The sequence below is a fragment of the Bufo gargarizans genome, chromosome 5, assembly GCF_014858855.1.
Source record: "Bufo gargarizans isolate SCDJY-AF-19 chromosome 5, ASM1485885v1, whole genome shotgun sequence".
NCBI classification, from domain to species: Eukaryota; Metazoa; Chordata; class Amphibia; order Anura; family Bufonidae; genus Bufo; species Bufo gargarizans.
Window position 1 is genome coordinate 162463752 of NC_058084.1, and position 14389 is coordinate 162478140.

The window sequence follows — 14389 nt, forward strand, 5'->3', positions numbered from 1 at the left end:
CACGACAGGGCGCAGAAGGAAAGGAATGCCATACGGTTTTTGGAAGGCAGATTTTGCTGGACTGTTTTTTTTTACACCATGTCCCATTTGAAGCCCCCCTGATGCGCCCCTAGAGTAGAAACTCCCAAAAAGTGACCCCATTTTAGAAACTACGGGATAAGGTGGCAGTTTTGTTGGTACTAGTTTAGGGTACATATGATTTTTGGTTGCTCTATATTACACTTTTTGTGCGGCAAAGTAACAAGAAATAGCTTTTTTGGCACCGTTTTTTTTTTGTTATTTACAACATTTATCTGACAGGTTAGATCATGTGGTAATTTTATAGAGCAGGTTGTCACGGACGCGGCAATACCTAATATGTTTGCAATTTTTTTTATTTATGTAAGTTTTACACAATTAATTAATTTTTAAAACAAAAAAAAGTTTTAGTGTCTCCATAGTCTAAGAGCCATAGTTTTTTCAGTTTTTGGGCGATTATCTTAAGTAGGGTCTCATTTTTTGCGGGATGAGATTATGGTTTTATTGGCACTATTTTGGGGTGCATATGACTTTTTGATCGCTTGCTATTACACTTTTTGTGACGTAAGATGACAAAAAATTGCTTTTTTTACACTGTTTTTAATTTTTTTTACGGTGGTCACCTGAGGGGTTAGTCCATGTGATATTTTTATAGAGCCAGTCGATACGGACGTGGCGATACCTAATATGTATACTTTTTTTTATTTATGTAAGTTTTACACAGTATATTGTACTGTATTTTACACTTTGTCTGAACAGATCTATGCCTTTTAGCACAGATCTGTTCAGCACCATGGACAGCAGAACGCCTGAGAAGGCGTCCTGTTGCCATGGGAACCTTCCCCGTCTGCTCAGTAGTAGTCAGAACTGCGCAGACGGGGAAGGGTAAGGACAGGGCTTCGGGGCTGCCTGGGAGCTCTCTCCCTTTCCATTCGGGGGGCTGCAAAGGCACAGCAACCCCCCGATGGGAGAGGGAGGGAGCTCCCTGCACTGTTAACCTTTTCCATACAGCGGTCCGAACGGACCGCGGTATGGAAAGGGTTAAACGGCTGACATCGCAGCACAGATGTCATCCGTTTATACAAGGGTGCCAGCAATGTGCTGGCAACCTGGTATACCCACTAGACGCCAACGATTATTCAAGGGGAGGCGGGCGGGGGATCGCGATTCCGCCTGCCGCACCGCCCGCCTCCCGCACCGCCCGCAACCCTCCCCCTGCACCTCCCACCGGGCAAAAATCACTCAGGGGTGCAGGGGGGGGGGATACAGATATATTTTAGGAATACTAAAGTTTCTAATCCTCGCGGTCAGGGACCGCGGGGATCAGAAACTACAGAAATCGCAGCAAACCGCAGGTCTGAATTGACCTGCGGTTTGCCGCGATCGCCGACATGGGGGGGTCATGGGACCCCCCCGCGCATTTAGCCTAGGTGCCTGCTCAATGATTTGAGCAGGCACCGGGTTCCGATCACTGCCAGCCGCACGGCAGTGATCGGAAACACACAGGGCGTATATGTACGCCCAGTGTCCTTAAGTACCAGGGCACAAGGGCGTACCTGTATGCCCTATGTCCTTAAGAGGTTAATAAATCACTGCTAAGGTGCACTGCAATATATGCAAATGAAAATGCAAGGCTATACCCTCACACTAGATGTTAAAATTAGACTTTAGCCAATATATTTAATTCAAGAACATATCGGAGGCCGTGCACCCCATCAAGGTAACTCAGTTGGCACAGGACCTACCGCTAAATCTACTTATAGTGTATGAACACTGTCTGATAGGTGATAAGGTCAGACTCACAACTAAGCTTCCACAAACCTCCAAAGTAAGATCACAAATACAATGGGAGGAGGGAGGAGGCTGTGAGCCCCCAACTATAACAGGCTAGTGTGACACAGGCTACCAGGTGCACCAGAATGTTATCAAAGATAAAAAATGGCACATTCCATACATATAGAGACAAATCACTGAATAAAGTAGCCTAAATGGGAGGAAATACTCAGAACCCCAAATACTGTAGCATATTTATAACCAGGGGAGCAAAGCCTCCACATATGATCTGCTGCAAATTGCAATCCCCAGCAAATAATGCATTCAAAGAAGGATGCCGCCAGCGGACCACATGTGCCACAAAAAAATCCTACACAAGATGGAATAATGTGTGGATTAGACTATGAGAATAAATAAATCACTGCAAAGGTGCACTACAATATATGCAAATAAAAATACAAGGCTAAACCCTCACGCTAGATGTTAAAATGAGACTTTATCCAATATATTCAGTTCAAGAACATATCGGAGCCTGCGCACCCCGTCAAGGTATCTCAGTTGGCACGGGACCTACCGCTAAACCTACCTATAGTGTGTGAACACTGACTGATAGGTGCTAGTGTCCGACTCACAGCCAAGCTTCCACAAACCTCCAAAGTAAGATAGCAAGTACAATAGGAGGAGGGAGGAGGCTGTGAGCCCCACCTATGACAGGCTAGTGTGACACAGGCTACCAGGTGCACCAGAATGTTAACAAAGATAAAAAATTGCACATTCCATACATATAGAGACAAATCGAATAAAGTGGCCTAAATGGGAGGAAATGCTCAGAACCCAAATACTCTAGTGTATTTATAACTGGGGGAAAAAACCTACACATGTGATCCGCTGCAAACGGCAATCTCCAATAAATAATGCATACATGGAGGATGCTGGCAGCGGACCACATGTGCCACAAAAAAATCCTACACAGATGAAAAAATGTGTAAATTAGACTATGAGAATAAATAAATCACTGCAAAGGTGCACTACAATATATGCAAATGAAAATACATGGGTTTAGCCTTGTATTTTCATTTGCATATATTGCAGCACACCTTCACAGTGATTTATTTATTATCATAGTCTAAAAAAAGTTATTTTTAATTTTTATAAAAGCACTTTTAAAACTTTATTTTTACTTTTTATTTTTGTCCCAATCTATGGGACTTGAAATTTTGAGGGTCTGATCCCTTTTCCAATGCGGTACAATACATGATGAGTATTAAGCTGACAGTTGCCTATGAAACACATCCTGTGTGCTGGGCCTCATATACCTCCGTAGCTGTGTAAGGCCTCATGCTGCCTTAGCAGCCATTGGCACCTTCCTCCCTTAGATGCAGCAGTCAGCTTTGAATATGGCATCTAAAGGGGTAAGCACATCTGAGTTTTTAGCAATGCCAGCAGATACAGCAGTGCCCTGGCTGTTAGCAACAGGGGTTGCTGATTAGGCAAGCACAGCTCCTATGCCCACCTGATCAGTGTGTCATACATGTACAAGAATTTTATGAATATGCCTTCAGCCATGGTATTCCTAAGAAGCCTCAGTACACCCTGATGACTTTTTGTGGAGAGCTGATAGGTAATGCTTCTCTTTGTCAAATAATTTAGTTGCCACAGTGCTACGCTGCAGCACTTAGTACCAGCAAAGTGGAAAAGATTTTAAGAAAATGTAAGTAATCTTATCCACAAGCTACATAACAAATCTGAAGCATAAATTTACCTTGCTACAGATTTGAAATCCGCAGTAAATCAATTTATGCTGCAGATCTCAACCACAGATTTCACTCTTTACAAAGGTACAGTATTTCATGCATTTTTTGTTGCTTTTTGTGGTTTTTGTCATGGTGCCAATATTCAAAAAGGGGTCATAAACAGAGCTTGGAAATTATAGACCGGTAAGTAACATCTGTTGTGGGTAAATTGTTTGACAGTTTTCTAAGATATGTTATTCTGGAATATCTCAATGAAAATACGTGTATAACACTGTATCAATATGGCTTCCTGAGGTATCTTCCTGTCAAACTAATTTAATCAGTTTTTATGAGGAGGTAAGCTGTAGACTTGACCGAGGTGAGTTAATAGATGTCTCGGTATCTTGACTTCTCCAAAGCATTTGATAATGTACCACATAAAAGATTAGTACAGTACATAAAATGAGAATGCTTGGACTGGGAGAAAATGTCTGTATGTGGGTAAGTAACTAGCTCAGTGATAGAAAACAGAGGGTGGTTATTAACGGTACACACTTAGATGGTCACCATAACCAGTAGTGTACCAAAGAGGTCAGTATTGGGCCCTATTATCTTCAATATTTTTATTAATAATTTTGTAGAAGGCTGGCACAAATATCATTTTTTTCAGATGACACTAAACTATGTAAAGTAATTAACATGGACGAGGACAGTATACTGCTACAAATGGATCTGAATAGATTGGATGCTTGGGCAGAGAAGTGTTAGATAAGGTTTAACACTAACAAATGTAAGGTTATGCACATGGGAAGGGATAATGCAAGTCACCAGTACATACTAAATGGTACTGTAAAACACTTGGTAACACTGACATGGAAAAGGACTTAGGAATTTTAGTAGACAGCAAACATATCTCTTATCTTTTGTCAGCCATATAAACTACTATGTTAATATATATTGCCAAAATCTGTAGTAGACTTTTCCTTGTATTTTACATCCCATGTGAAAGTTCTCATGTGATTTTCATGAGCATTTTACAACCTTATTATGTGTAGAATTTTTTTAATTCACCCACATACATGAGAAAATGCCTGAAACTAAATGCCACACCTAGAGCTTTCCTAATTAAACAAAAACACCCTGAACCCTCGTAAAACATGCCAAAAGTTAGGAAATGTGCAGCAAAGAAATGCATGTTTTGCAATGTATTTAATATTTCCCTATTGATTTACAAATAGCATTTTGCTACAGCATTTAAAAACCTAATTAATTTAAAAACTCCAGGAAATATTCTATCTGTGAGATCACAATCATTATGGTACTATAAACAATTTGTTCACTAAAACCCCTCCAGTTGAGATATTTACTGTTGTTTCAACTTTCCAATTATTGTTTTGAAATGATGCTATTACATACTATAGTTGATCAGCAATGACACAATTAGTCTCTCATTTTATTATAATAAAATAAAAAAACGAGAGTAAATAAACTAAAGATAATCTATTTGCACTGTAAAGATTTCTATTTCATTTTAGAACCATAGAGATAATACACCTGGGTAATATATTTTATAATGAAAAGATTGTACTAAATCTTCATTCCTAAATTAACTTTGACTGTTAATCCTTTTACATAATAATGTTTATTACAAAAGCTAAGTATTGCAATAATGCATGTCATTTTTTTGGGTCTGGAACAAACAAACAATATTAAAATATAACTCGAGGTAAAATGGGGTGGCTCACTTCTGGTTGGTAATGGTGAGGTGCTACTAACTTGAATTGGATATATAGTAGATAGAGTAAGCGAGCACTCACACTATGGCATCAATTATATAAGTTTAATATCATAGATATAAAATATAGGATATAAAATATAGTATCAGATAAAAGAAAACTGCATTAGTCGACCAATGCTAAAAAGTAGCAGCATATATACAGGATATATACAGGAAACCACAATATGAGTAATTAGCAACAATATAATAATTCGATGTTACAATAGCAGCATACAAGTATCATCAATGTAAAGTCAATGTGGATCAATAAAAATCAGTAATATGAGAATAATGTGCAAAAAAGCAATACAATAAAAATTTGTTAAAAGTGTCCAACAAAATATGTGAAGTCTATGACTCTCTTAGTCATTAGTATCCAAACACTACTAATAGTGTGTAGTAGGTGAGACGCTTCCAAAAAAAGGGTAGGACAAAAAATAATATGACAAAAATAATGTGTCAGACTTAGAACTCTTGATGTTTAGCTGTATATCAATAGAGATGTCCCGAACTATTCGCTGGCGAACAGTTCCCGGTGAACATTGCTTGTTCGTGTTCGCCCCGCGGCGGGCGAGCATATGCAATGTTCGGTCCTCCCCCTTATTGTCATCATTGAGCAAACTTGGACCTTGTACATCACAGTCAGCAGACACATTCCAGCCAATCAACAGCAGACCCTCCCTCCCAGACCCTCCCACCTCCTGGACAGCATCCATTTTAGATTAATTCGGAAGCTGCAGTCTTAGTGAGAGGAGGGACAGTGCAGCTGCTGCTGATTTAATAGGGAAATCGATAGCTAGGCCAGTGTATTCAGTGTCCACTCCAGTCCTGAAAGACTCTTCTGATCTGCTGTAAGGACAGCGTCCTGACAGCACCCCAAAAAGCCCTTTTTAGGGCTAGTACATCAGTCTGCTTTTTTTTCCCTCTGTAATCTAATTGCAGTTGCCTGCCAGCGTGTGTGTCAGGCCCACAGCGTATACTGTGCCCACTTGCCCAGTGCCACAACTCATATCTGGTGTCACAGTAGCTTGCATTAAAAAAAAAATATATATAATTGCAGTTAGTTGCCTGCAAGCGTGTGTGTCAGGCCTTTAGCATCAGCGTGTACTGTGCCAACTACTGCCAGTGAACAGTGCCAATAGTGCCACTCATATCTGGTATCACAGACAGTAGATTACATAAAAAAAATAAAATAAACTTTTTTGACTGTAATATAATTGCAGTTAGTTGCCTGCAAGCGTGTGTGCCAGGCCTTTAGCGTGTACTGTGCCAACTACTGCCAGTGAACAGTGCCACCAGTGCCACTCATATCTCGTGTCACAGTAGATTACATTTAAAAAAAAAAACTTTTTTGACTGTAATATAATTGCAGTTACTTGCCTGCAAGCGTGTGTGTCAGGCCTACAGCGTCAGCGTGTACTGTGCCAACTACTGCCAGTGAACAGTGACACCACTCATATCTGGTGTCAAAGTAGATTACATAAAAAAAAAAAAAAAAATATTTTGACTGTAATATAATTGCAGTTACTTGGCTGCAAGCGTGTGTGTCAGGCCTACAGCGTCAGCGTGTACTGTGCCAACTACTGCCAGGGCACAGTGACACCACTCATATCTGGTGTCAAAGTAGATTACATTTAAAAAAAAAACAGCAATTTTGACTGTAATATAATTGCAGTTACTTGGCTGCAAGCGTGTGTGTCAGGTCTACAGCATCAGCGTGTACTGTGCCAACTACTGCCAGTGCACAGTGACACCACATATATCTTGTGTCAAAGTAGATTACATTTAAAAAAAATATAATGCAATTTTGACTGTAATATAATTGCAGTTACTTGGCTGCAAGCGTGTGTGTCAGGCCTACAGTGTCAGCGTGTACTGTGCCAACCACTGCCATTGAACAGTGACACCACATATATCTGGTGTCAAAGTAGATTACATAAAATAAAATAAAACAGCAATTTTTACTGTAATATAATTGCAGTTACTTGGCTGCAAGCATGTGTGTCAGGCCTACAGCGTCAGCGTGTACTGTGCCAACTACTGCCAGTGAACAGTGACACCACTCATATCTGGTGTCAAAGTAGATTACGTAAAAAAAAAAAAAAAAAGCAATTTTTACTGTAATATAATTGCAGTTACTTGGCTGCAAGCGTGTGTGTCAGGCCTACAGAGTTAGTGTGTACTGTGCCAACTACTGCCAGTGCACAGTGACACCACTCATATCTGGTATCAAAGTAGATTACATTTTAAAAAAAAACAGCAATTTTTACTGTAATATAATTGAAGTTACTTGGCTGCAAGCGTGTGTGTCAGGCCTACAGAGTTAGTGTGCACTGTGCCAACTACTGCCAGTGAACAGTGACACCACTCATATCTGGTGTCACAGTAGCTTGCACGCATAGTACAACTAATCTAAAAAAAATGACAGGCAGAGGCAGGCCACCCCGCAGGGGCCGTCGTGGTCGTGGTGCTGTGATTTCCTTTGGCCCTAGAATAATGCCCAGTGTTCAGAGGCCACGTACCCTGAACTCGAAAAAGTTCTGAGGACATAGTTGACTGGCTAACACAGGACACCCAATCTTCTACAGCTTCCGCTCGGAACCTTGACGCACCATCCTCCTCCAGCTCAGCTTCGGGCACCTCTCAAGTTACCACTCGCCCGCCTGCCGCCACCACCAACACTAGCACCACAGCTGCTTCACTTGATCTGTCAGAGGAGTTATTTACACATCAGTTGGAAGAAATGAGTGATGTGCAACCATTATTGCCAGAGGATGTAGATAACAGGGATATGTCTCAGTCAGGCAGCATTACACACATGGATCTACGATATGATGATGATGTTGTACCCGCTGCTGCTTCCTTTGCTGAGTTGTCAGATACAAGTGAAGCGGTTGATGATGACGATGTGTCCGTGGATGTCACGTGGGTGCCCGCTCGAAGAGAAGAAGAACAGGGGGAAAGTTCAGATGGGGAGACAGAGAGGAGGAGGAGACGAGTTGGAAGCAGGGGAGGTCGTCGCAAGGAGCTAGTGGCACAGTCAGACAGCATGTATCGGCACCCGGGGTCAGCCAGACAGCACGCCAATCAACGCATGCTGTTGCCACCACCAGAATGCCGTCATTGCAAAGCTCAGCAGTGTGGCATTTTTTTTGTGTGTCTGCCTCTGATAACAGCGATGCCATTTGCAACCTGTGCCAAAAGAAACTGAGTCGTGGGAAGTCCAACACCCACCTAGGTACAACTGCTTTGCGAAGGCACATGATCTCACATCACAAACGCCTATGGGATCAACACATGATGACGAGTACAAGCAGCACACAAACTCAAAGCCACCATCCTCCTCCTGGTCCAGCATCTTCAGCCACGTCAACCACTGCTGTCCTCCTTGCCCCCTCTCAACCACCCGCCACTCCGCCTCTCGCCTTGAGCAGTTCCTGCTCATCTGCCCACAGTCAGGTGTCTGTCAAGGACATGTTTGAGCGTAAGAAGCCAATGTCACAGAGTCACCCCCTTGCCCGGCGTCTGACAGCTGGCTTGTCGGAACTCTTAGCCCGCCAGCTTTTACCATACAAGCTGGTGGAGTCTGAGGCCTTCAAAAAATTTGTAGCTATTGGGACACCGCAGTGGAAGGTACCCGGCCGAAATTTCTTTTCACAAAAGGCAATCCCCAACCTGTACTCTATTGTGGAAAAGGAAGTCATGGCATGTCTGGCACACAGTGTTGGGGCAAGGGTCCATCTGACCACTGATACCTGGTCTGCAAAGCACGGTCAGGGCAGGTATATCACGTACACTGCGCATTGGGTAAACCTGCTGACGGCTGCCAAGCATGGAATGCGTGGCTCTGCAGAGGAGTTGGTGACACCGCCACGACTTGCAGGCAGGCCTGCTGCCACCTCCTCTACTCCTCCTACTCCATCCTCTTCGCTAACCTCCTCGGCTGAGTCCTCTTCTGCTGCTGCGTCTTGCTCCACATCAACTGCACCCCCCAGCTCCCCAGGGGCTATTCCACATCCCGGATACGACAGTGTCACGCCGTCTTGGGGTTGACTTGCCTGAAAGCAGAGAGTCACACCGGACCAGCACTCCTGTCCGCCCTGAACGCACAGGTGGATCAGTGGCTGACTCCGCACCAACTGGAGATCGGCAAAGTGGTGTGTGACAACGGAAGCAATTTGTTGGCGGCATTGAATTTGGGCAAGTTGACACATGTGCCGTGCATGGCACATGTGTGTAATCTGATCGTACAACGCTTTGTGCATAAGTACCCAGGCTTACAGGACGTCCTCAAGCAGGCCAGGAAGGTGTGTGGCCATTTCAGGCGTTCCTACACGGCCATGGCGCACTTTTCAGATATTCAGCGGCGAAACAACATGCCAGTGAGGCGCTTGATTTGCGACAGCCCGACACGTTGGAATTCAACACTCCTAATGTTCGACCAGCCTGCTCCAACAAGAAAAAGCCGTCAACGAGTATTTGTATGACCGGGGTGCTAGGACAGCCTCTGCGGAGCTGGGTATTTTTTTGCCACGTTACTGGACGCTCATGCGCAATGCCTGTAGGCTCATGCGTCCTTTTGAGGAGGTGACAAACCTAGTCAGTCGCACCGAAGGCACCATCAGCGACATCATCCCATTTGTTTTCTTCCTGGAGCGTGCCCTGCGAAGAGTGCTGGATCAGGCCGTAGATGAGCGTGAAGAGGAAGAGTTGTGGTCACCATCACCACCAGAAACAGCCTTATCAGCATCGCTTGCTGGACCTGCGGCAACGCTGGAAGAGGAGTCTGAGGAAGAGGAGTCAGAGGAGGAATGTGGCTTTGAGGAGGAGGAAGACCAACCACAGCAGGCATCCCAGGGTGCTCGTTGTCACCTATCTGGTACCCGTGGTGTTGTACGTGGCTGGGGGGAAGAACAGACCTTCAGTGAGATCAGTGAGGACGAGGAACGGGACATGAGTAGCTCGGCATCCAACCTTGTGCAAATGGGGTCTTTCATGCTGTCGTGCCTGTTGAGGGACCCTCGTATAAAAAGGCTGAAGGAGAACGACCTGTACTGGGTGGCCACGCTACTAGACCCCCGGTATAAGCAGAAAGTGGCTGAAATGTTACCGAATTACCGGAAGTCGGAAAGGATGCAGCAGTTCCAAAACAAGTTAAAAAGTATGCTTTACACAGCGTATAAGGGTGATGTCACAGCACAACAGTAATCTAACTGGGGAAGAGGTGAAAGTAATCCTCCTCCTACCACGACTACGTCAGCAAGGACAGGACGCTTTGCAGAAGTGTTGTTGATGGAGGACATGCAGAGCTTTTTAAGTCCTACGCATCGCCACAGCCCTTCGGGGTCTACCCTCAGAGAACGACTCAACCGACAGGTAGCAGACTACCTCGCCTTAACTGCAGATATCGACACTCTGAGGAGCAATGAACCCCTTCACTACTGGGTGTGCAGGCTTGACCTGTGGCCTGAGCTAGCCCAATTTGCGATAGAACTTCTGGCCTGCCCCGCTTCAAGTGTCCTGTCAGAAAGGACCTTCAGTGCAGCAGGAGGTATTGTCACTGAGAAGAGAAGTTGCCTAGGTCAAAAAAGTCTAGATTACCTCACCTTTATTAAGATGAATGAGGCATGGATCCCGAAGGGACTGACAGTGGGCGATACATTTGACTAAAAAAGGCCTGATAAGATGAGATGCCTTGGGCTAAAAATGGTCCACACGCTGCTGTATTTTATCTCTGCATGCCGGATGACTTGCGTGACTTCTTCACCACCAACTAGGGTTCAAGCCCTTAATTTTTTAGGGCACTTTCTGCCTGGAAAACATCAATTTTTCCGGCCGCTGCTACAGCAGCAGCTGCAACAATACCTTGTTTTTCAGGCATGTGTACATGCCTAATTTTTCTGGCCTCTGGTGCTGCACTGTGGCTGCAAAAACAAAACAAAAAAAAAGGCACGTACATGTGTCAATTCCCTTCGTGATCGTTACCTTGTTGTGGTGAAGGGGCTTGCGTATCACAATGAAGCGATCACCACTATGAGTGTGTTGGCAATAGCATTGTTGGCACACCCCAGATGATAAGGTCGTTGCTTCATTGTGAACAGACCAAAAGCGATTGGCTGGATAATTTTGCATAGAAAAAACATAAATTTTCTTTGTGATCATCTAAGGTGATCATTAAAGCCTACTAGGCCAACGATGGTCTCACACTGCAGAATCATTGTTTTCGGTGTCACTTAACTGTCACTGAACTACCTCAGCACGACCATAGGCTTTGAAAAAACCCCATCGGCTGCAATCTCCCAAACGTGTGCACGAGCACAGTCATCACTACACCCAGATTGACGCATAGAGGAATAAAATTTATGTCATGAGTGTGTCAACTATTGACAACTCTCTGCGGTTGTCTACAATCTATTTGATACACGACCCCTAATAGGGGACGTAAGAGGGATTAAACTGGTATGAATAGTACTACTTAACACAACACTCATATCTGGTGGCACAGTACATTGCACGGCGCACGCGCAGTGCCCCAAATTGGAAGTAGGAGGACCAACCAAGCATCTTTTTCCATCTCCCGGTTCCTAAAATCTATTCCATAGACCGGCCCCTGATAGGGGACGTAACAGGGATTAAACTGATAGGAATAGTACTACTTAACATACCACTCATATAGGATAGCACAGTACATTGCACGGCACACGCGCAGTGCCCCAAATTGGAAGTAGCAGGACCAACCAAGAATCTTTTCCATCTCCCGGTTCCTAAAATCTATTCCATACATGTCCCCTGATAGGGGACGTAACAGGGATTAAATTGATAGGAATAATGCTACTTAACACACCACTCATATCTGGTTGCACAGTATATTGCATGGCGCACACGCAGTGCCCAGAATTGGAAGTAGGAGGACCAACCAAGCATCTTTTTCCATCTCCCGGTTCCTAAAATCTATTCCATACACGTCCCCTGATAGGGGATTTAACAGGGATTAAACTGATAGGAATAGTACTACTTAACATACCACTCATATTGGGATTGTACAGTACATTGCACGGCGCACACGCAGTGCCACAAATTGGAAGTAAGAGGACCGACCAAGCATCTTTTTCCATCTCCCAGTTCCTAAAATCTATTCCATACACCGGCCCCTGATAGGGGACAAAACAGAGATTAAACTGGTAAGAACATACTTTCTTTTTATTAAAAAAAAATGAGGACAGCCTCTGCGGAGCTGGGTATCTTTTGGCCGCGTTACTGAACGCTCATGCACAATGGCTGTAGGCTCATCGCTAGCTTGGTATCCAATCTTATGCAAATGAGGAGTTTGAGGTTGTGCAAATGGACTGTTTGCGGGTGTTTGCGGTGCGCTAAACGGGGAGTTTAGTGTGTCAGAGTTTGGTCTGTCACTGTGAAGCGGGCATAACCCTTACACTACCTGATCGATACAACATCATACCTGATGTTTTAAAGCACGTTATTCCAAACAATTTAGGAATGCCCTTTATGGATTAAAACCCGACTCTGCGTTAACTCTCATTTTCCATGTAAGTTTTGTCATGGATCCCCCTCCGGCATGCCACAGTCCAGGTGTTAGTCCCATTGAAACAACTTTTCCATCACTATTGTGGCCAGAAAGAGTCCCTGTTGGTCTTAAAATTCACCTGCCTATTGAAGTCTATGGCGGTTTGCCCGGTTCGCCCGTTCGCGAATCAATACATGCTGGGGTTTGTTTTTGGTGCTTCCTTCCGTGTCTGTTAAATACAAGCGCTTATAGTGAATCGTCCCTGTAGCTCCTAGCTTCACAATACAAGTTTGTTCAAATGATCGATATCACAGTTCATCTAGTGTAGCTGATGGTGGAATATAGCAGTGCTATTGGATATAGGGGATCTGTGTCGTCTCACTGTGTCGTCACACTGTGCTTGTGTGAGAGATATATCATAGACTCAGCATTTGAATGTTCCAATTTGTCTTCGATATTCAGAAAAATTTCTCTTACCTCCTGTTGGTCATATCAGAAGGAGCTATTGGTGTAATATCCCGGGAGGTGAGCTGGAGACGCCACAACACCTCACTCCTCGTGTCCTCTGTTGGCCTCACCAAGTATAGGATGAGACTTTCGCTTGGTAAGCACAATTGCCTTAATAGTTAGTGAGTTCAATACTCGGATGTATTCAATATTTGAATAATATGAACTTTAAGATTGCATGGCCATGCATATAGAGTACTTTTCAATGGGGGTATTTATCGAAGTGTCCAATATACCAGACGTGTTTCGAGATGATTCCACATCCCTTCCTCAGTGGTCATACCTAGCACTTCGAACCTCCTTCTTTTTAAATCCTTTAGGGTCCTCCATAAATTGTGGTATGAAATCCAGGATTCAATTGTGATTGCCAACTTTCGCTTTGATGCTATTGTGTTGCGATTTTGTCATGTTTTTTTCTTTTAAATGCTTTTTGTTATATAATCGATAGATCACATTGCAGTATATAGCTGTATGTGATAAAAATTCGATCTGATATTTAAAACTGCTTAAATACCATAAAATCTGTTTGCAGTTGAAATAGTGTAAATATTGTTAAGATGTAATTAAAAAGAATACATGATATAAAGTAAATAATCTAAAATAGTTGTGAGTTTTGACTCAATCTCTTAAAACAATGGACTATATTATAGTCCATTGCAATCCAATTGGATATTATATAGTCCATTGTTTTAAGAGATTGAGTCAAAACTCACAACTATTTTAGATTGTTTACTTTATAATATGTATTCTTTTTGGGATTTTGGGATTTTTCCCAATATCTAAGACAAATTGGAACATTCAAATGCTGTTTCTATGATATATCTCTCACACAAGCGCAGTATCAAGTGAGACGACACAGATCCCCTATATCCAATAGCACTGCTATATTCCACCATCAGCTACACTGGATGAACTGTGAAATCGATCATTTGAACAAACTTGTATTGTGAAACTAGGAGCTACAGGGACGATTCACTATAAGCGGTTGTATTTAAAAGACATGGGAGGAAGCACCAAAAAACAAACCCCAGCATTTATTGATATACAGTTAAACAT